The sequence below is a fragment of the Octodon degus genome, unplaced genomic scaffold (genome assembly GCF_000260255.1).
Source record: "Octodon degus isolate 3935 unplaced genomic scaffold, OctDeg1.0 scaffold00245, whole genome shotgun sequence".
Lineage (NCBI taxonomy): Eukaryota > Metazoa > Chordata > Mammalia > Rodentia > Octodontidae > Octodon > Octodon degus.
In genome coordinates, this window is record NW_004524821.1 from 1167921 (window position 1) to 1188766 (window position 20846).

Below are 20846 nucleotides of genomic sequence, written 5' to 3' on the forward strand. Positions count from 1 at the left end.
AGTATTTCCTTCTGCGTCATCTTTCACTCTGATTAACACAGCCCTGTAGCAGAAACACAGCAATCTCGCTTTACACTTACTAGATATTCTGCACACACTTCACACTTGCTGGGCAAAGAATGCATTCAGCGCGTGAACAGCGCACCCCTAGAAGCAGTTCATAGTTCTGGGGTCCCCTCTGTGTAAACCCTGGCTCACTCAGGGTTGATTTCCACCTACAGATTCCTTCACAGGTAATAAGTAGTCTGAACCTGTTTCTTGCTCTTTTGGCCATCTAATGCTCCAGACCTTTGCGGGTAAGAAACCACGCCCGGGTACCAGCTTGAGAGGGGACCGAAAACACCAGCACTCCGCCTAACCATCTCTCAACAAGTCACAGCGCATGCGCCAGTTTTGGGCCAAGGAGGGGGCGGGGAATGGGCGGGGCGGTCATAGCCCGGACCAATCGGAAGCGAGCACCCCCGCCCTCCGCGCTGGTGGACCCAGTTTGACCCCGGCGGTGGGTGGAGGAGGCGGGCCCAGCCGCGCGGTCGGGAGTGGGCGGGGCCCGTGCCCTGGAGGCGGGGCTTGGGGCTGTCAGTCCGCGCGCGCCAACGCCGCTTCGGTTCCTCGCACGCTGTGGCCCGGGTAGCTGCCAGCGCCGCCGCCCGCCGCTGCCTCCCTGCATCTCGAGCCGCCTCCCGCGTCCCGGCCCGACTTCCAGGTAAGGTCGGCCGCGGCTGCGGAGCTATCGCGACCCTCCTAGGGATCGGTCCGCTGCTCGGGCGCCCCCTCCGGGCTGTGTCAGCGCCGCGGCTCCCCGCGCGGCGCAGCCCGGGGGCGGTCCCGGGGGGCGGGACGACAGCTCTCCCCATCCCCCTGCTTCTCGGGTGCAGCGCCTGCAGCCGGGTTCCCCGTTGGCCTCGCATCCCCTAGCTTGGGGAGCTGTCCCTGAGCCGCCTCCCGGCAGATTACACAATCGCGGAGACTGGGAACTGGGGTCCTCAATTCACCCGGCCCCACACCTGTCCCCGAGTCGCGCTGCCAGGCAGAGAGCAGAGACCCCGCGCGACCGCGGGGTGCGGGAAAGTTTCACTTTGTGGTGCGGGTTTGTTGACATTCAGTAGATGCGGGGAAGCTGAGTGGCTAGGATGCGCTTCGCGAGCGGCGTTGCGTTTGCACTGGGGTGGCCCTGGTCCAGGTTTCGCTTCTGGAAGTCCAGCCCAAGCCCGGCTCTTTGGCCGGAGGCTGCTGCAGGCAGGGCGCGCGGGTCCCTCCGCTTCTACCTACATTAGCGAATCCTGGATTGCAGCAATCTGGGGACGGTTTAATGTCTCGCTCCCCCACCCTTTTAAATTTGGCATCGACATTTAAAGCAGGTAGACGAATTTACTTAGCATTATCCTGACACTTTGTATTTGTGAGGTACTTTGCCATGCCTGATTAGTTAATTAACAAGGTGGCAAAGCAAACTAGATCCTGAAACGCTTGGCTAATATCTTTAGAAACTCTGAGAACCACTGAGAGCTTCAGGCTCTGTTTGCGGTGAGAGATGCTTTTGGCCGAGGCGCTGTCGGGAGAGATGATCAGTGTCTTTTGGTTGCTTGAGAAAGCTTTCTTAGTAATGCAAAGCTTTCTCTGCCCCTCCCTGACCAGGTTTTCTTATTGAGGGTCTCTAATTTAAGGCGGATTGTTTGGTTTTCTTCACTCAAGCAAAGGATGAATTTTAAATGCTGCTGGTGAAGCAGTTAAGGAAAAAACTGAGTTTCAGTAAGCTCAGATGCTGTGTGCTTTCCTGGGTTACCTTTCTGCGGGGAAAACCTCGACTCGTCTAGTTCTTTTCCCATCTTCCCAGTAGGACTGCTTCCAACTGGGTAGGCGTTACTGGTCCTCATTTAAGTTGAAGACTTCTTGCCACCTGTGGTTTAAGACCCGCCTAGGGACATCCTCTAAGAGTGGGTTTAATTAGCACTTTCATCTGCCCATTAGGCAACACGGCTTGAAATCCTTTGCAAGCAGGCACTGTTGTAGTGTTATATCTTTAATAATATCTAATTCATTTTAATAGCGTTTCTATAATAATCTTTCTATCAGTATGCCAGTTCTGCAACACCAGTGCTTTAGTCCAGAAGCAGCAATTTACTAGAAATATGACCATGACAAAACAATTCTGTAGCAGATTTGCAGCCCACTTTGCTTAGATAATTACTGCTACAGGCAAAGTTTCTTTTTAATTCCTTGGTGCGATAGGTGTTACAGTGGTTTTGATCTGTGAGGTCTTTGTGGGGTCAGGCCTCCTAGTAGTAATAACTTCAGTCACTATGTCACTTAAGGATTTTTTGACTAATATTATATTAGTTTTTGTTCCATACTCATTTTTTTTGGATGAGGGTTCTGAGATTTAGTTTTGATTTGTTGGTCTATATTTTAAAAAGAAAGATATTACTTATATTTGAGGGGTTTATATTAAGGCAAGGATAATTTGTATTAGTGTGTACTAGGCACTGTTTCAAATACTTTATAGGTATTAAGTTATCTGATTTTCATAACTGCCAGTAAGAAAAATACTGTTATGATTCCATGTTTCAGAGTGAGAATTGCTTAGTTCAGGCCTCACAGTTAGGCAAATGACAGATTCTCACCTAGGTCACCTGAGCTCTAAGTTCATGGCCTTAACCAATGTGTGTTTCTGTTGCGGTAGGCTGTTCTTACAACAGATATTTCTTTTTACCTGCTATTCACACCATTTTACATTCTATATCATGGGTATTTTATAGGATCATAACCAGCATTAGGTTAGGTTTTAACTTTTCTACCAGTTCATTTGTGATTTTCATGAAGAAACTTTATCCTCTTTTGTTTCTTCATTCATGGAAAAATAGTTGTTGAAGAAGATGAATTGACTAGCTTTACCATCATGGGTACCTGGAGAGATACATCAGAGCATGTAAGAGTTAAATATCCTCTGCTATGAGACTAAGTATTAAATGAGTGGAGTATGTGTATGTTATGTGTCAAAGGACTAGGAGGCCATACGTTCTACTGTGACCAGTGACTGCCTGTGGCTTTGCAAAGTTGAGAGACTTCACCTTGAACCTTTCAGAATTATTTTGTTGCATCCAGCATTGTTACTTGTAGTTACATTGTAATTGTAAAGAAAAAGGACAACCAGAAAAAGGTCATTTTATAGGAGTAGGGTAACTATGTGCAGGATTGTGTAATAGGCACTTGGAGGGGCTCATTTGGCATCGTTTTGCAGGAGGCTTAGGATCAGATGATGGCAGGACCTGAACTGCAGATAAGAGGTTTGCAAAATCATGGCAGGTTAGGCTGGTGGGGAAAGGCTAAATTAGGAGACCAGTTAGGAGGCCAAGGTCAGACTGTAGGATGAGGTGATCCAGGTTAAGGCAGGCAGTGGCTTGGAATGGGTGGAGGAAAGAATAAATCCCAGATGGCAGAATCCCTTGCACCCACTGACTGCCTGCTCACAGCATCAGTGTCATCATTGCCTGGGAACAGGAAAGGGTGGATGTTTGGGTGGGCCACAGACAGAGCTGAGAAGTCCAATGGGGTGGGAAGACAGTTTTGTATTCGTATAGATCTCCAGAGCTTTGTAATAGACTGTGATTAATGTAAGCCTCTGAAGACCAGAAAACAGATTCTTTCTTCTTAAGAAGGGAGTGTACCATTAAATAGAGTGGGAAACTCCCTCTGCCTAATGAAGAAAAATAGCAGTATTTCCCCATGGGTGTGGCCAGGGACCCAGACTGGCTTAATTCTCTTCTTGGCCAAATTGAGAACTGGATAATTTTCTGATCTTACAGGTGCAGAGGTTGGGGGAACAAAGTGGTGGAGACCTTTTTGGGGCATCCCCCCAACTCCAGGTTTTAGAGGTGGAACTGGAAGTTGGTATTGTAGGTCTAGAGAGTTTTAGTTGAGAAAAGATGTGATTTCCACATGGGTATGCAAGAAAGGGGTACCAGTGTGACTGTTTTGGAGGTGGACCAATAGGACACATTGGTAATGCTTTTCTCCCCACCCCCATTTTGTTGGGAAATGTTCTTTTAACAGATTCTGTCCTCCAGCCAGCTTATTAGATATGTGCTGAGAGCCAGGGCACATCATGGTTAGTGCTGAGGAAGCTGTTGGAAGCTTTTCTTTCCAACTCAAATTGTGTGGTGCTCTGGGAGGGATGGGGGTGTTTGAGATATTTTGATGACCACATTGACTGGAAAACATAATTTGGGGGGAGCAAATAAGATTTAACACAGGAAACCACAAAGCCAGAGAAGATATAGTTACAAATGTGAAGTTCATTTTTTTCATTACTTTACGTATTTCTGGCTTGGGATGTAACATTTCTCAAATGTTCATAGTTATAAATTTATGAGTTACAATGTTATCCAGTATTATATGTGGAAATGGACTATCTAATCTCATTTTTTTTGGTCAGGACAATATTGACCCTGTTTTCCCAATATGTTTTAGGCTGATGCTTCTCAACCAAGGGAGGGTTTTTTTTTTTTCCTCCAAGGGAACATTTGGCAATGCTTAGAGACATGTTTGGTTGTTACAGTTGAGGATGGCATATGTGCTGTTGGCATCTAGTGGCAGCTGGCATCTCACAGAGACCAGAGATTCTGCTGACCATCCTATACAGCATGGAACAGTGCTCTCCCCCATCCCCAAAGAACTCTGTGGCCTAACACATTAATAGTGTGGAAGTTGGAAAACTGCACTTCGTGTGACTTAAAAAAAATTATGATTAGGAGCAAACTGAAGTTAAAGGAAGAGGCAGGAAAAGAAAACATAGAGTGTTTCTTGACCTCTTCAAAGTGAAAACAGTGTCCTTACATCTGATGTCCAGGAGGAAGACCCAACTAAACAAGCTGACGAAACATAGGCATTTGTCTGCCACCCAGGAGCTATTTCAATAGATGGATTGCTCAACGCAGTAGTTTGGAACAGGAAGTAAAGGCCCTTGTAGTGGGAGGCGGCTGGAGGGGTAATTTGTGGAGGCAGAAGATTTTATAGGCTGAGAAGGGAAGCTGGGTCCTGCCAGAATAATTTTCAAAAGTTCTAGGGAATTTTTCAAAGGTTACTTTGTTCAGGACATTGAGTGTGGTACTTAGAAGATACAATCTCTGCTCCCTAAGCACGGCCTTCTAGGCTATGGGCCTGAGAGCCCGAGCACTTCCCCGATTGGTCTCTGTCCAGACGCAGAACGGAGAGTGCTGAACACAGGTTCCTTTTCAGGTTGTATGTGTGTCCTCCTCCTTCCTTTAACAGCTTTTTATTTTGGAAAATTTTAAACATATACAAATTTTAGAAAATGTAGTGTACTGAGTCTCTGTTTATACAATGTACATTTTCAGGAAAAGTCAACTTCTGGGCATTCTTTATCTGTACTCTATCTTTGCACCTCCTTTTCTCTGTGTGTCTGGTTTTTTTTTTTTTTTTTTTTTTTCTTTCTGTAGAGCTGAAGGTTGAAACCAGGCCCTTCTACATGCTAGGAAAGCTCTATCTATTACTGTTCCAATCCTAACCTTCCCTTTTCCTAAGCCCAGAAATAGTGTGAATAATTACCAATCACCTGCCTTCTTAGAGAGGCTTGGCAGGAAAGGAGGCAAATGGCTTTCTGCTGTTTGGGTCACCCCAGAGGAGAACCAATAAATAAGTGGGCATGCTAGGATCCATGGGGGCCTTAGAAACAAGAACAGGCCTAGACAAATCTGGTGTAGGGTGTGGGGCTCAGCTCTTCTTCCTGAGAAAATACAGGTGATCAGAGATGATTTCTTTTGTTTTTAAACCTCCTGGTAGAAAATCCTACTTCCAGTTTTCTGCTGGCAAAAACACGATTCAAGATTTGCTCATAGTGGGCCCTCTTCATTTCTAGGGGAAGCGTAGCATGTATGGCTCCTTTGGGATGACCTCTTTCCCGTCTCATGACCCTCTAGTGGCTCACTGTCCCGCGTAAGTTCAGTGTCCCCTGCAGCTTCTGTCTCCTACCTAAGGAATCTTCATTGAGTGACTCCTGGGAAGTATAGGCTGGATGGGGTGCAAGGAAGGTGGGATTTCTAGGACTGGAGAAACACGTTGGCAGCTGCTGCTTCTCTCTCTTCATCTAGGGGAGGATAGAGAGCCCCTTTCCAGCCACCGGCAGCTTGCACTGCATGAAGACAGTGCTGCAGTTTACACTTTGCAAATAGGACTTTCTTTTCCCAGTCGTGTCTCCCTGAGCTACAGGATTAATTTTTTTAGGCCACTGGGGCATTGGCATGTCTTTACTCGATTCAGTGTTGTGTTGAAATATGCATATAGAAATGGCTTCAAGAGTTGAGAGCCTTGAATAATCAGATAATTGATGTCTGTGAATTTTTATTAGGTACTGATTTCTACCAACTTAGACATTCTGGACTAAGTTCACAAGCAGCTATCTGGGTGGGAAGACACGGGCCCTGCAGGGCTTTATTTCCTATCCTTATTCCATTTATTAAATGCATTTTTACCTCTCCTTATTGCACAAAGACCTGTATGTGGCATTAGCTTATGCTGAACATTCTGTGTCAAAATTGTTACATTTGTCCATGTCTTTCTTTGGGTAGGGTAGTTCCTAGTCTATTAATAGTAGGTATTATCAGATTTGTTTTTAACCAGGGATTGAACTCAGGACCTTGTACTTGCCAGGCAGATGCTTAAGTCCCTGAGCTATCTCCCCCTTCACAGCAACTGCCCCATCTTCTCCACCAATCCTGGCACCATACAAATCCCCACCAACTTTAACCATAGAAGCAGATGGCTTAGTGGAAAGCACCTGGGCTAGGGATTGAGTGATGTGGTTAAAATCACTGCTACTTCCTAACATTCTTGAACTTCTCTAGACCTCAGTTTCCTTATCTGCAAAATGAGAATTTTAGTTCCTATGTAGATGGGTTCTAAAAAATAGAGTAAATGTAAGTAATGGGCCTGGAACACAGGGAGGCACAGAATTGATAATACAGCCAGGGAGATATCTGTGAAAGGGGACTGAGAGTTCTGAGTACTCCAGCTAATGAAATCTTTACATTGAGCCCCCTGGGAAATATTGCCTTTGGGTGTGATAGATTGCCAGTGTTCTGTTTTTGAGCTGACTTTATAAAATAGAAGTCATATATTGATATGGCCGAGCCAAATTTGGTCAGCAGATATGTTGTATTTGGTTTGCACATGGTTTTATTTATTTATTTTTGGGCCCCTCAGGCTGCTTTCAGGGCAGGTCTGGTGTGGCTTGAGGATGAGGGGATTGAACCACAGCATCCTGAGCCTGACTGCTTTGTTTCAGCAGGCACTTAAGCACCTGAGCTAATGAGCAGGCCCCCCATTATTTTTAAAACATTAAATTTTGTGTCTTTAAAAGGTGACACATCTCACACTAAAATACACCGCTTCCTGGTTCTGGTCAAGATCTCTTAGGCTATCAAGAGCCCCAGCACCACTGGGCCTATGTTCCTTCTTGGCAGGATTGTAGCTGCTGTTTTGGGATGCAGCACAGAGTTCCACGTTTTGCCATATTTTGCACTCAGCTGTCTTCACTCATTTATATTAACTGCCAGAGCTCAGAAGGCATTTGAGTTAGAGGCATCCTAATGGAGGTCATGTTTATGCTCACTGCCAGTGTTAGGATATATTAGAGGAGAAGGGTTGTTTTGTGTTTGAATTAAGGCTCGCCAGCACTTTTTCCTTTTGTAGAGAGCCTGAGTGGATAACTCTCCACGGTATGTGAGCGGACGTACCCACTTTCCCCTTCCTACACCTCCAACTACCAAATATCTAAATGGACTTTGGATGGGTTTTTGGACCATGGCAGACCAATCAGATTTGTGATTTGGACACCAAATTAGTGAACTAGGGATCCTCAGGCAGGAATGATTTGTAGACTCAGGCTGAAAATGGTGACCTTGGCATGCTGCATTTGTGATCAGAGAAGCAGAAGGCGAGGAGGTGAATGCTCATGTGGCATTGGAAAAGGAGCTTTGCGGTCCCTACTTTCACTGTGCTTTCTGCAGTGGAACTCTTCTGTCCACAGTATTCATGGAGTGATGTTTGTGGAGCATTTTCTATATGCCTGACCCTGCTCTAGATCCCTGTGGCATATCAGTGAACCCAAACAGACAAAGACCGTGGTCTTCTAGGGTTTGTATTTTGGTAAAGGAAAACCTCCAACTCCAAACAAGAGTGCTAATAATAATAATAATAATAATTATTATTATTATTTATTTTTTCCCCATAATTTTATTGATAAACAAATAGCAATGAGACAGTTTCAAATCAAATTGGTAGGACAGTTTCAATAATTAACACATTGCATACATTCTTCCTAGTGGTTAATTGCTGTACAAGATGCAGACATGATATCCTACTTACAAACACCATTAGAACAAATCACTCTATTCATTAAGAGAATGTAACTATATATCTATCCTAACCACTTTGAATACACAGATACAAAATGGACATTCATCTGTATACCCTTTTTTTGTTAAGTTCCGTTATTTGAATATTATAGGTGTGTTAACTCAGCAAAATATTCTAAAAGAGTCCAGTACATGTAGGTTAATAATAACCACCAAGAAAAAAATATAACTGGGTAAGGAGACAGACAGTGGGCATTTGGGGCAGCTATAGTTGGTAGATATTTGACCAGAGACATAAATGGAGTTAAAAGGAGTGGGCCATGTGGAAACTTAATGGTGGAGTATTCCCTACTGACAGTTCAGCAAGTGAGAAGGCCCGCATGGAGAATATGCTTGACTCACGTGAATAGCAAGAAAGAGGATATTTTGGCTAGAATAAAAAAAAATGATAGGAGAAGAGGTGAAGGATCTGCAAGGCTTTATAGCTGTGTTAAATACTTTGGACTTCGGGCTGGCAAGATAGTTCAGTGGACTGAGTACCTGCTTAGGCAAGCACAGGGTCCTGGGTTTGATCCCCAGTACCACATGCCCCAGTCATGATGAAGATTTTATTCTGAGTAAGATGTAAAACTAAAGGAAGATTCTGAGCACAGGTGTCATGATATAGCTTATATCTTAAAAATTATAAGTGATGTATGAAGAGTAGGCTCCTAAATAGCTAAGGTAAGTGCAGAAAGACTGGTTGGGAGGTATGTGATGGTCCAAATAAAATACAAAGGTGGCTTGGTCTAGGCTAGAGATAGAGGTGGCAAGAAGTGGCTAAGTTCTGTGTCTGTTTTGAAGGTGGAGTTGGCAGGACTTTCTGAAGTAATGGACATTGAGTCGATGAGAAAAGAGAGGAATCAAGAGAACTTAAGCTCTTGAGCATAAAGTCATCCAAAGCAATAAGAAAATGGAAAAAATTAAAACACTGAAAATTTTACTTACAGCAGAAAAGAAAATTTAATGCAAGATTTAAACATATATGTAAGGCCTATCTATCCTAAGTAGATGAACTCAGGTCCAAGACACGTGGGAGAGGTTGAGGTGAAGCAGCACAGACGTGTTGAGTGAGCCTAGTAGTGGTACATTTTATTTTATTATTTATTTATTTATTTATTTTTGGCAGAACTGGTGATTGAACTCAGGCCCTTGCGCTTGCCAGGGAAGCACTTATTCCACTGAGCCATCTCCGCGGCCCCTGCAGTGATAGATTTTAGAAAGTGCCAGGAAAGTTCTATTTTTTTTTTTTTAAGGTGGACATTATATCCTGAATGTAGAAAAATCTACATTCCTTGTTTGCAACAGTTTTAGGAATTGAATGTATACCTTGTGGAGGAAGCCTTTCTGGATATAGTTAGGTCCAGAGAGCAAAGAGAGAGGTTGCAGAAAGTCACGTAAGTGAGTCAGTGCCATGTCTAGAGACTCTTCTATATCTTTGGTGTCAGGAAAGAAAAGATCCTTTTAGGCTGTGGCTCATTGAGAAATATCTGGGTATGCCCCATCCTCTCACAAGAGGAGGCTCATGTAAATCTTATAGCTGTCTAGGAAAATTTAGCTCATTCAATTACAATTAAGAAAAGACCTGATAGACTTCTATTTCTGATAGTGGTAGGCTAAGTTTATTTGGACCAAAATTCCTCTGAAAAATTTTATTTATTTATTTATTTATTTATTACAAACATTTTTTGGGAGGGGCTGGGGAGATAGCTTGGTGGTCTAAGTGCCTGCCCTGCAAGCACAAGGACCTGGATTTGATCCCTAGTACCACAAGTCATGCTGGGCCTGAGCTAAGCCAGCCACCAAAACCAGGCATGATGTGGTACACACCTGTAATCCCAGCACTGGGGAGACTGAGACAGGGAGGATTACTACAAATCTGAACTGTGTAACAAGACCTTGTACCAAATAAATAAATAAGTTTTCTTTTTCTTTTTTAGTTTTGATTTGGTTTGGTTTTTGGTTTTGTGGACTGGATCTCAATATGTGGTTCAGGCTGGCCTCAAACACACAGAAGCCTTCAGCCTCCCAAGTGCTCGTTTTCAGCTGTGCACTATTACCTTTTACATTTAAAAAATTTTAAGTGTTTATAAAATCACTAAAGAGTTCAGAAATATAAAGGAACCTCAGGCCAAGATCTATGGCCCAATATGAAACTAGAGAGCTAGATGAAACATTAGAACACCTAAGTTGCTTTTGCCTTGAGGACATTTGTTGATTCTAATGTAGATTTTGATTTTTGCAGCCTTGTAGAACAAAAAAGTTCTAGAAGTCAAAGTACCTGGCTTGCCCAAGGAGGACAGTCTGATAAGGGACTACTTCTATATAAAGGTGGAACTTCTCAGGACAAAGGTGAACCAAAAATAAAACTGCAGGGAAAGTCACCTTGGTATTGAGCAAAAAAAAAAAAAAAAGGAAGAAGGAAAGTATCTACTAGTGATTAACCAATCTTTTTATAGGTTTTGTGGATTGTTGCATATCCTATCAGTTTAACCATAGGTACCTGGGAGAGTCAGATATAGATCTTTTCTGGAAGAACTTACTTTCTTCATGATTTTCTAGGGTCAATGAGCAGTATAATCAGAAAGACTGAAGCATACAAGAAAGCAAAACATGTCCAGCAGAAAAGTATAAAAACGAGGTATATAAAGTAAAGTCATATTAATATGCTGACCTGTGAAAGGCTCAAGTCAACAACTTCTGTGGATAACCCACTACTATTGTGGACTGCTGGACTGTGTTGGATTGTTTTGCTGAATTCATGCACCTATAGTATTTAGATGCCAAAGGAATACCCATTTCTGACAGGACTAAACAAAAAAAGGGGATACAAAGGAAGGACCATTTTGTATTTGTACATACAGAATAGTTAGAATAGATATACAGTTACTTTCGCTTAATTCAATGAGAAGAAAGATTTGTACTAATAGTGTTTGGACAGGATATCCTGCCTACATCTTACACTATGGATAACCACTAAGAAGATAACAATGTACAATGTATTAATTATTGAAACTGTCCTATTAATCAGTTTTGAAACTGTCTCTTTGCTATTTGTTTCTCAATAAAATAAAATAAAAAAGAAAAAGAAAACAAAACATGATGAAATAGTGGAAACAGTAGGTAGAAAAAAATCTCACAAATTCTTTATATGCTGTTAAGTATAGATTCAAATAAAAAATTTTACTTCTTATGTTTATAGGAATGAAAGTAAGCTAGTAAATGTCTTTAATAAGTGGATTGCAATTAGAAATGGCTTGGTAAATTTGAAAAAGACCAAACCAGACTTCTGGAATTAAGCCACCAAACAATAACATTTAAAAATGCAATAACCTGGGGCCGGGGAGATGGCTCAGTGGAATAAGCGCTTCCATGGCAAGAGCAAGGGCCTGAGTTCAGTCCCTGGTTCTGAAAAAAAAAAAAAAAAAAAAAAAAAAGCAATGACCTAAATTTGACAGCTTATCTAGTGAAATAAACAAGAAATTAATAAATTGAATGTTAAGGCAGAAAGAATGAGTGAGGATGCTGACTAACAAAGCAGGAAGAAAATGTGCAAGACAGATTGAATGACATGGAGAACTGAATGAGATGATGTGAAGTGCACTTCACTGGAGTTTAAAAATGAGAAGAGAAAGAATGGAGAAGCATCTATTCAAAGAGAGACTGATTGAGATTTTCCCAGAGTTGATAAAATTTATTAAGCTCTTCCTAAATAGCACCAAAGGCAAAGAGGAAATATTTTTTTTGACATCATTTATTTTATTTTAAAGAAAAAAAATATAAAAACAATGGTACAAAATCTCAAAACAAGATTTTAGGAGAGTAACAATGGTTAGTACATTGTGTATTGTTACTGCCAAAGTAGTTTCTCATATTACAAGATATAGGCAAGAAATAATAAATAAACAACATAGGTACAAACCTCTTTTTTTTTTAAAGTCAACAGAAAGTGGAAATATACTTTTTAAAGTTTCTAATACTAGGAGAAGATACCATACAATGTCTTTTAAGTAAATTGTAAGTCAAAGATACTGTATAAATCCTAGAACAAAAATTAAGATTAAGCAATATTCAGAAAATTAAACGTTTCAAAACAATTGAACGAAGAAAAAGTTTTCATGATAGCAAAGAAATACTAAGAGTAAAACATAAGATAAATACTGGAATGGCAAGTAAATGACCAGCACTTCTAACAGTTTGAGGATAGGATATCACACAAAGTTCTAGTGTGTTGTGGACATGCATAATGACTGTGACAGTTACTGGTGGCTAGGCGTCACTTGTGGAACTGAGCTACAGCTATTTCTTTGAAATCCACCCTGTAGACTCAGGTGAAATCATAACTCATCAAGTGGAAGAGACGTCTATTTGTAGGGTGTGCTGGTAAAAATATCCTGCTGCTGCACACTAAAGAATAACTGAAAGACTACTATTGTATACCTCTTATTCTCCTCTGTTTAATTGTTTGCCCTATTTGGCAGGTTCTTTCCATTCTCATTCATGGGGCTGTTATCAATTTGCTCCCTCTCTAGAACATCATTTAGTAGTTTGTGTAGGCTTGACTTTATCATCTTGAAATTCTTTAGTTGTTCTTTGTCATGGAAATATTTCACTTCTCCATTATATTTGAAAGAGAGTTTTGCAGGATAGATCAGTCTGGGTTGGAATTTGTTTTCCTGCAAGATTTCAAGTACTTTGCTCCATGCTCTTCTTGCTGTGATGGTTTGTGAAGAGAAGTCTGCCATTATTCTGATGGGTTTTCCTTTAAATGTGATCTGTTTCTTTTCTTTAGTGGCTTTTAATATACTGTTCCTATGCTGAATTTCTGGAATCTTGATTATTATGTGTCTGGGTGTGGCTTTCATTGGATTGATACTATTTGGAGTTCTATATGCTTCAGTTATGTGAATGTCAGATTGTTGCCCCATATTTGGGAAGTTTTCTATTACTTCTGCCCATATTCTTTTTATATCACTTGTATTGACTCCTTCCTTCTCATTGATGCCTATTAGTCTCAAATTGTTCATCTTTGCATCCTCTTGCAGATATTGAATTATTTTTTCCTGCATCCTAGTTGTTTTAAAGAGATCTTTTCTTACTTTTTCACTAGCCGCAATGGTGTCTTTCAGGTCAGAAAGTCTATTTTCACTTTCACGCAAACAGTTTTGCCAGCTTGTGATTGAGGTTTTAATTTCCTGTATATCACTTTGAACCTGTTTCATAGATTCTATTTCTTTCCTAAATTGTTTATTCAGGGGTTCCATCATTTTTATATTCTCCTCTATTTTTTATGAGTGCATTCTTTAGAAGCACTTAGTACTTCTTTGATTATAGTTACTACTACATTTTTTAGTTCCGAAATTATTTCTGATCTGATTTCTTCTATACCTTTCTGCAGTTGATTCTTTACTGTCAATGCTATTATTTCCGAGATATCTGGTGTGGGATTTCCAGTTTCCTCTATGCCAGTGTCTTCTGCATTGGTACTGGGTGGACTCGAGGCCTGAGACTGCATTTTGTTCCTTCTCTTTGTCATTTTGTATACCACTGTCTTCTGACCTTTGGTGTAGAGCTTAGATAGAGTTATTACCTTAGCACCAGGTCCGGATCTACAGAGTTCAGATTCCTCCAGGTGGGTGTTCTTTGGATCTGGCCACTGTGCTCCACTTCTTTCTGCTGCAGGCATTAGAGTTGAACCCTTTGTGTCTGTCTGGCAAGATGTTCTGTTCCTGAATCAGCTGGGTGGGTCTTGCCTCTAGCCTCTTTGCAGGGAGTTCTGCTGAAGAGTTCCGTGCTGGGCCTGCGCTCTGGGTCTATTCAGGATCCGGAGGACCCCAGGTCTCTCACTCACTCGCTGGGCCTGCGCTCTGGGTCTCTTCAGGATCCCACAGCCTGGGTCATCTCACTCACTCCCCGGGCCTGTGCTCTGGGTCTGTTCAGGATCCCGAGGCCTGGGTCATCACCAAAGAGGAAATCTTAAAAGCAATAGGAAACTAATACAGTGGTCCCTCACTTACTGCATAGGTTGCGTTCCAGACACCCCCGCGACAAGTGAAAATCCATGAGGTAGTGAAGTTATATTTACTTTAGCATATACAAAGGGTTTATAAACTCTTGCCACACTCTTGTAAGCCTTTCCCACACTTTTAAAAACACTTCTAATGTTCTTAACCATTTTCTAAACTTGTAAACCCACTTCATTTTAATAGCATATACACACTATGTGCTACTGCAAAATCCCATGGTAAAGCGAAAAATCCACAATAAATAATTTAGATTAATATTTTTTTAAAACCTGCAAAACAGTGAATCCACAAAAGATGAACTGTGAAATAGCAAGGGACTGCTATAAAGAAAAACAAATTACCTTGCAAAGAGTATTTGCATTCTTTTTTTTAAAATTTATTTGCATTCTTCTAAACACTAGTGTGACAGAAGACAGTGGAATAGTCTATAGCTGACAATTTAGAATTCTGTACACAAGGAAATAACCTTTAGGACTAAGGTAAGCATAAAAACATTTTCACATAAAGAAGAAAGTACAGTTTTCTACCACATCAGTGATTTTTGCCTCTGGAAGCCAATCTTAGTTGATACATTGTAGGTATAAGAAGAATAATTCTAAATGGAAAAGTTAAGACAAAATAAGGAATGAAGAATTTTAAAAAGTGTTAAATACAGTATGTGGGTAAATGTCAATGTAGATGAAAAAGAAAGTATAAAGCACAATTTTAATGTTGTGTAGGCTAAATTCTATAGGATTAAAAGTAAGACAAAAATAGCATGTAAGTTAAGAAAGGGGATAAAACATCCTGGTATTACCTGGAAAGACAGTAAAGATGATATCCGAGGCTACGTTGACATGTGTGTTGTAATTTCTAGAGTAACTACAAGAAGAATAGAATAAGATATATAACATCCCAGTCAGTAGAGTAAGACCCATCTGTAATGTATGGCTTTAGAAAAAAGAAAGTAAAAGACAGAAAAATTCATGTTTTCAAATAAAAGAAAAACTTCAGATAAAGTAGGCCTTATAGTTAAGAACATTCCTTGGGATATGTTATTCTTTTCACCAAGGAAATATTACCATTTGAAATTTGTATGTACCTGACAACAATATACTATATAAAGTTAAAAAATGACAGAACTCCAAGGAAGAATGGAACTGGCCATGCTCGTCACTATGTTAAATGAGAACTGCTATGATACTGTGAAGAACAAGGTGCTGTTATTGTAAAGCTTATTACAGTCATAGTGACAACATAGCATTGCTGGAAGAGTGAATAAATAGTACAACAGAACAGATGGAAATCCTGGGACCTCCTCTGTATTTGTGAACTCTTGGTGTATTACAAAGGAGGCGCTAAGATAGAGGTGCACGTCCCAGTAAATAAATGGTAGTGGGACTCATTAATGTGTAGATGAAAAATGTGATTTGATTCATGTTAGATAAGAAAATCAATTTCAAAGAGATTTAAATTTAAAAAGTGGAATACTAAGGTTCAATACTGAAAAACAAATTTGTATGCTTTATGAGGACAAAGACTATGTCCATTTTATTCATCACTGTGCCCCAGCGCCTTCTATCGTGTCTAAAACTAGAGCATAAGCACTCTGCCTACTATATACTAAGTACTTACAAGCACTGTCAAATGCTAGTTACTTACTTATGGGAGGAATCTACATAATAAACCAAAAACATTATTTCTTATCTTTCTTTTGTTCATTCTTTACACAAATAGAAATAAGGATAGTAATTTAGTCATGCAATTATTAAAAGACTTGTTTGATGTAGAAACTATGTGTTTTGCATTAGGCATCGTCTGAGAAGAATATATGGAAATATGAAACAAGATCTTTCTGGGAAGTAGTTTCCAGCCTACTTAGGAGATTGGAACAAAAAGGCAAATATACTTGACAGATGTGGGCCATCTTTTAAAAATGCAATTTTATGTTGTAGTTGTACATAGGAGGACAGAGATAACATTTCCAATTTGGAAAGCTATCATGGGGGAAAAATTTCATCTATATGTTGAAGGAAGGAAGACTTACAGAGAGGAAGAGAGAAGGGAAGATATTCTGGAGGAGGGATGAGAATGACGTTTGCTTTGTAGGCACAAGGAACTTCAGGTGCTTTGGGCACCATGACAATCTGCCCAACATTAAATGACATATGTTAGAAGATAGATTCTTTAAGAATAAGTACGAACAAATAAGTAGAAGATTTCTGAAAAATGATAATAATGATGTAAATAAAAGCCTTATTGATTGTTAATGATGTATCCACAGGAAAGTGAGTAAGCCAATTTGGTACTGGCAGAAGACTGAGGTGGGCTTTTGTGGATTTTGGGGCCCAGCATCATTAACTCTTCTGGCCATGATTGCATCCTTGTCCTATTTCCTGGAGCCAAGGATGAAGAACACACCATAGAAGAGAGTACTTCAGAGAAATGGAGAGAAGCTGCATTCAGGTCACATCATTTGGGTGATACTTGGTTATTCCTTCATTTTGTACGGCAGTTTGAGTTTGGTTTATCATTTGAAATGAAAAGTAATGTGAAAATAGACATAAAGATGAGAATGGGGTGGAGAATGCAGAAGCAGACCACACATACATGTGGGCATTTCACCCCATAGAACATTCCTTGATCTTTGTCCTGGATCTTATCCAAACTTCTGTAATGGTGATATCCCAAGACTCAGGCCTTGGACATCTTATTCATTCTTAGATGACTTGTTTGGTCTCATGATATGAAATACCTATTTGCACATGGTTCTTAACTTTATGTCTTTAGTTTTCATCACTATTCTGAGATTTAGACCCATATATTCAGTTGTCCGTTAAGAGTTTCTATTTGTGTGTCTAAGAGATTCAGAAATTTAGCATGCCCTTTACCAAATTCCTCCTATTTAATCTTACCCACTCTAAACTTGCTTCTTTCTCAGATTTATAAACTGACACTACCCCCCCCCCCCAATTTCCTCAAGCCATGTGTTTGGGAGTTGTCCTCAAGTCTTTACTAAATGCTAGACTCCTGCATTTAGGCCATTAGCGAGATCTTTGCCTCTAGCACAGCCTGGACCTGACTACTTCTCATCTCCAATGTTCTAAATGTGATCCAAGTCAGCACTATACTTGCTTGTGTCATTGTAGTAGCCTCCTGACTGACCTTTTTATTTTCATTCTTGTTTTTTTTTTGCCATCTTGTAGTCTGTTCTTCTATGTATAGTAATTATAGCAATATTTAAAAAATTAGTTCATTGTCTGATCAAAACCATTCTTTGAAACCAATGTTTTCTCATTAAATTTAGAATACCGCAAATCATTACCATGGCTTATATGGCCCTATAAAACCTTTTTCCCCCCTCTTTTGGGACATCAGGAGGATCTTGTATAATCTGACCACTGTGTAGATTTCTAATGTGTTGTCTACGTTTCTTTTTAAAAATGTATTTATTTTTCATTTTAATGAGAAAAGATAAAATAACAATGAAACAGTTTCAAAATAGGTTAGTAGGGCAGTTACAATAATTAATACATTGTATATTGTTGTCTTCATAGTAGTTATTCAGATATTTAGGATTTTTGTATCTTCTTGATTCAGCTTTAGTTAATTCATGTGTATGTAGGAATCTGTCCATTTCTTATACATTTTTCATCTTATTAGAATACAAGTTCTCAAAGTAGGCATAGATGGTCTGTATTTCCATATGATAATTTGTAATTTCACCCCTTTCTTTCCTAATTGCATGGTTTTGAGTCTTTTCTTTCCCTTTTATTGGATAAGGTTGTCTAAGTGATTTTTTTAATTTTTAAAATTCATTTTAATGAGTAAAAAAGATAAAATAGCAATGCAAAGTTTCAAAACAGGTTAGTAGGATGGTAACAATAACTAATATATTGCATATTATTGTCTTTATAGTAGTTATTCAGAGGACAAGATTCAGACATGATATCTTGTTTAAACAATATTAGTACAAACTTTTATTCTCAATGAACTAAGAGAAAGTAGCTGTATATCTATCCTAACTCACTTGTTATATGTACATATATGTATTTTTTCCTTTTCTTTTTCTTTTTTTTTCCACAACAAAACAGTCCTTTATTTACACTTTTGTGCAGTTAGTAACACATGACACTAGGTTGCCTAGCGACTGATAGCTAACCTTAACCAAACAGGATGTTCATCTCAGGAGTGAGGTAGCTTATTTGCTTTAGGCACTGGGCCAGGTCCCACGTATGCATATTTGATCAATTTCCTAGCTTTGTGGCTCCCAGCATATCCCCCTTTTTCGTTTTGTTTTGTCAGACATGGGTGTTCCACTGCAGTTAGAGAAGCTGTATTTGGAGAAATCTTTAAAGGATCTTTTCATACTTGAAGCCTGTCTAAAGATTGTAGGTACTTGGATTCAGCAAAAATAACCCAATATAGTCTAATAGTCCATAATAGTGCTGGGTTATCAGCAGAACTGGCAATTGTCAGAAGTTGTTGACTTGAGCCTTTTCAGCTCAGCATATTAATATGAAATTACTTTTTGTATCTTGTGGTTATACTTTTTTGCTGGATGGTTAAGACCAAGTTAAAGCAAGACTTATATAACTAAAAATGTAACTTTTGTATCTGACAAGGTCAGTCAAATCTCCTCAGGATTTACCCTGAAACCATGTACAGCACCTTATAGATCTTTTGTCAGTGTCAGCCATGTGGATGAGTCATGGCCATGAGTCATGGCCATTCCTTGACCAATTTGCTCTCTGTGAAAGCCTAAGAGATTTTTTTCTCTCTAAGTGACTCTCCTTAGGCACATTGTACATTATCAATCACTTTCCTTTGTGGCCCCATGATTTCCTCGATCAGATAATTTGGTATACTACTGAGTCACAGAATGTCACAGCACAGGTTTTGTTATGTCCTGTGTCCTCACTGACCTTGAAGGTCTAGTACCAAAAATATTGACTATCCTTGTAGCCTCTCTATTTCTCTAATTTTTGGTCTGCAAACTTTAGTTGTTAAACATCCAAAGAGAAGCTTAATTACCCTGTAACAGAGGCTCTTTTCCAACAACCATGGATATTCTAAAATTTGAATCCCTATGGAATGTGAAAAAAAACAATTACATATTTTACACAGAAATTTAGAAATCAAACCATATACAATATTGTAGCAGGACAGTCCTATGACTTTTTTCTTGTCTCTTGTTTTCTTTTATCACTTTTTTTTTAAGAAACATCTACTTCAAAGAGAGTATAGCAATAATTGATATGACATTAGAAGCAGTACACATTTAGAAGACCAAAATGACAGGTATTTCAAGCATGGTTTTAGTATTACGCATTGTTATCCTCAGTGTAGTTGCTTAGTTTACAGATATCAGCATATAGAGTTAATTAGAGTGAGAATTCTACCCATTAACTGTTATGTTCAAAAACCTGATGGAGATTCTTAGGATCATTGCCTTAACCATCTTGTTTATATAAATATATGGGTTTGCCACTGCCATATTTCCTAACTTTTCTCATTTTTCTCTCTTCATTGATTAATCCTTAAGTTCTCAATTTCCATTTAATTGTTATACCTTTCAATTTTAATTTCTTCTTTTGAGTTCTTACACTAGGAAGACAATACAATATTTACCCATCTGGTTGATTTCACTTATATCTTCAAGTTGCATGCACTTACATATAAAGGCTTTGAGTTTATTTTTCTTTATAGCTGAGTAATACTCCATTGTATAAAAACATCATATCTTTTTCATCCATTCCTCAGGTGATGGGCATTCTGGTTGTCTACAAGATTTGGCTATCAGAAATTGTGCTGCTATAAACATAGCTACAAATGTATCACTATGATATGGTGTTTTCAGTTCTTTTTTTCTTAAATCAAAAAAATTAAAATTCATTTTAATGAGAAAAAAAGATAAAATAAAAATGAAACAGTTTTAAAAACAGGTTAGTAGGACAGTGTTTTCAGGTCTTTTGGAAAAATTCCTAGAAGGGGAATAGCTGGATTGAATGGGATTTGCAGTCCTGTTGTTTACTTCTTCCTCTCATTCCTTTCCTACAGTCATACTGGCTTTTGTTTTTTCCTGGAACATGACAAGTAAGCCTTGGGCCTTCATGTTTTTTCCTATGTATCTTTTTTGGTTTATTCTCTCATCTTATTAATTCTCTGACCATATATGACCTTCCCAAAGTAATCTTCTCTGACTATTGTATGTCTTAATAGTTCTTCTGTTTTCTTCCCCAGGCACTACTCAACTTTATTCTTCCGAACATTTATCATTATCTTGTTTATTATCCATTGTCTTCATGAAATGAAAACCTTAGACAGTGCTGTTATCTTATTTCATTTTGTATTCCTAGCACTGGAATAATTATTGAATCATAGTTTGAACTAATGCATATTTTTGAATGACTGATTAAATAAAATTTAT

The 20846-nt window shown here is 39.4% G+C and overlaps 1 protein-coding gene across 1 annotated transcript in view; it reads left to right on the forward strand.

Annotated features, from left to right (window-relative positions):
• Positions 1–585: 585 nt before the first annotated feature.
• Hivep3 (human immunodeficiency virus type I enhancer binding protein 3) overlaps positions 586–20846 on the forward strand; it is a 464424-nt gene continuing 444163 nt past the window's right edge. The window contains exon 1 of the transcript XR_002819059.1: positions 586–703. The gene's annotated coding sequence lies outside the window, so the exon portion shown is untranslated. The remainder of the gene's footprint in view (positions 704–20846) is intronic.